The sequence below is a fragment of the Ananas comosus genome, unplaced genomic scaffold (assembly GCF_001540865.1).
Source record: "Ananas comosus cultivar F153 unplaced genomic scaffold, ASM154086v1, whole genome shotgun sequence".
NCBI classification, from domain to species: Eukaryota; Viridiplantae; Streptophyta; class Magnoliopsida; order Poales; family Bromeliaceae; genus Ananas; species Ananas comosus.
This window is the reverse complement of record NW_017890889.1, coordinates 15,147-17,940: the sequence shown is the minus strand read 5'-3', so window position 1 is coordinate 17,940 and position 2,794 is coordinate 15,147. Positions and strand designations below refer to the sequence as shown.

Genomic DNA, 2,794 nt, shown 5'->3' with positions numbered 1-2,794 from the left:
TGACAAACATAATGATAACTGAATTCCGAGCCCTTCTAACAAACAAAAAAAAATACTAGAAAATTCGCCATGAGCAGCATTTATATATGCTGCTAAAAGTTCGACATATGCTGCTAAAGCTATGAGCAGAACATAACACTAAATGACGACTATACCAATGTCCCTAAAAGCATTAGCAGCATAAGCACACAATAAAACCATTTCTATAATACATATAGAACATAGAGGAGTTTCACTTGCTCTGGTTAGGTCCTCCAATTATCCACAAGAAGTCCCACAAACGGCTCAACGAAGCCCCAATGCTGCTGAAAAAACAAACGTCAAGATCGGATTAAATTTACGGCCGAAATGTCCGATTTCGGCTCAATTCACATCTCGTATCAAGTAGTAACATAAATCGCTGTTTTGGTTCACTTTAGTACCTCCAATTAAGTCTCTAAAGGCTTCCCAAAGCCAACCAAGGATGACCCAAAGGTCGGTCGAGCTCCCGCTGCGATCAATACCAACACGACATCAAAATCATCATATAATAGCAAATATAGTCGGAATCTTACGAATTCAGTTTTCTAACTGAAATCCCTGCTTACCTCAGGTTAGAATACCTTCCGAACCAGCTTCCAAGCTCACCAAATAAGCTCCAAGTGGTTCGAGAACCTGCTGCGGAGGAACAAGTCCAAACTGCATCAATTCGATCGCATAACCCGTGTATAGTCCGAAATAGCTTCATAAATGGCTAATTATCTCAATTAATCTTCAAAGAAGCTTATCCCTGGTCTAAGGAGCTTAATTCACAGCTAAATAATCCAATTTTAATTGCTGAAATCTCAGATTAAAGCAACTAGAAGCAAAAACCCGAAATCATTACTCAAATCGACGAATAGAACGTCGATAACGGCGAAAGTGAGTCGATTACCTTCTCCAGCTTCCAACCAGTGACCTGCTGGTTCAGAGCTGCGAAAAACTCTCCAAAATACTCCCTCACACGTCCACGTAGGCCCTGCGACGCTCGCAAACAGCGAAGAACGCACGCGGCGACGAAAACGAGCGCAATCGGCGAAGTCGACGTAGAGAGAGAAAAAACCCTAGAGAGAGAGAGAGAAGAAGGTAAAAGAAGCTTTCCCAGAACTCTTGCATACTCCACTGAAGTCCCAGAGTCGTGCTGGGATCAAATAGGTAGGTATCCAATGTGAAATTACCAAACTAACCTTGCTGCCACGAATCTGCCAGCTTGTACCGGTACAAGGTGATGGCTGTACCGGTACAGCAAGCAGAAAAAGGCTGATTTTCGCCAGTTGATGCAATTTCTCACATTTAACCCTCCAATCACTCTCAAACTTGTTCAAAAACTTGTCCAAGTCATTTAGAACATGTAGGATAGTTCCACAACTCATTCCACACACTCGGACTCCGCAATTTGCTAGAGTCAGTGTATTACATTCACCCCTCCTAAAAAGAAGTTTCGTCCGCGAAACTTGTAAACACTTACCTCACGATTCCATCGAGAATAAATAGGGATAATGCTCTTGCATTGCACTCTCCAATTCCCAAGTGGCTTCTCGTTCCTCGTGATTACTCCAAAGGATCTTCACGTAGGGTATTTCGCGATTTCGAAGCCTTTTCACTTCTCGAGCTAGTATTCTCACTGGATGCTCCTCAAAGCTCAAATCTTCTTGTAAATCCACTGGAGTACTCTCCAATATGTGAGTTGGATCAAAAACATACTTTCGAAGTGTCGATACATGAAACACATTGTGTACTCCCGAAAGATTCGGCGGCAACGCAAGCCGATACGCTACGGGGCCTATCCGCTCCAACACCTCGTAGGGTCCAATAAATCGAGGGCTCAACTTTCCTCGAATGCCAAATCTCTTAACTCCTTTCGTCGGGGAAACCTTTAGGAATACATGATCNGACCACCATTTTTGTATTAGAGGCTGATACTGTATAACTTATGTTTACTTTTATGTATTAGTTATGTTCTATTACTATTGGTGTAGATGTTAGAACTTTACTTGCTCTGATATCATTAGTTGCTAGATAGTTCGCTTCTTTATTTGTTCTATTACTTGCTTTTACTTCCGCTTTTATTGTAGACGCCTTATATGTGTAGACATATGGCGGGTCTGGGCACGCTACCGGGAGGGCCTTCGCCGGTCCCGGGGCTTGACAAGAACCCTCGCTCTGGCGCTGGACGGGTGGCCGCCCAGGCTGATACTGCGCTGATGGAGTCTCGTGGCCGGTGGCTGGTAGAGCCGGTGCCGATGCAGTCGACAGTGCCGGTGATGAACCTCTCGGGCACTCAGTCCGAACGTGGCCCTCCTGGCCACACTGGAAACACCTGCCCGCCCGCTGTGGACACTGCGGTGGGTAATGAGGACCACCGCAGATCACACACGGAGAAGGCCGGCGACGGTCAGAACCTCCTCGCTGCACTGCTGAGCCGCGTCCATGCTGCTGGCTCCTAAGATGCTTCGACGGCCTCCTAGAGTGCGTCTGGCTCGCACCCTCTGCCACAGGCCTCTTGGCCTTACCTTTGTCCATCGCCTCTCGCTGCTCCTCGACATCTGCCGCGCCGCTCTCCACTATGAGCGCGCGATCCACCACCTCCCGGTAGGTTTGGAGGTTAGAGGATTGCACGAACCGAAAAATCGACAGTCGCAACCCTCGCTCGAAAATGCAGGCCTTGTCCTCGTCGTCCCGCACGACGAAAGGCACGCAGTGAAGAAGCCGAGAGAACTCCCTCTCGTACCCGGCTACAATCCGATCGCCTTGGCGCAAGTTGCGCAAATCCTGC

The 2,794-nt window shown here is 47.2% G+C and overlaps 1 long non-coding RNA gene across 2 annotated transcripts; it reads right to left on the bottom strand.

Annotated features, from left to right (window-relative positions):
* Positions 1 to 250: 250 nt before the first annotated feature.
* LOC109704381 lies at positions 251 to 976 on the bottom strand. Of its 2 annotated transcripts, none has more exons than XR_002214336.1 (4): positions 914 to 976; positions 588 to 654; positions 423 to 490; positions 251 to 305 (listed from the first exon to the last, which is right to left on the bottom strand). It is a non-coding gene; the product is annotated as an uncharacterized LOC109704381 (long non-coding RNA). The 2 variants fall into 2 exon arrangements; XR_002214337.1 differs by having other exon boundaries at positions 588 to 657; positions 914 to 972.
* Positions 977 to 2,794: the final 1,818 nt, after the last annotated feature.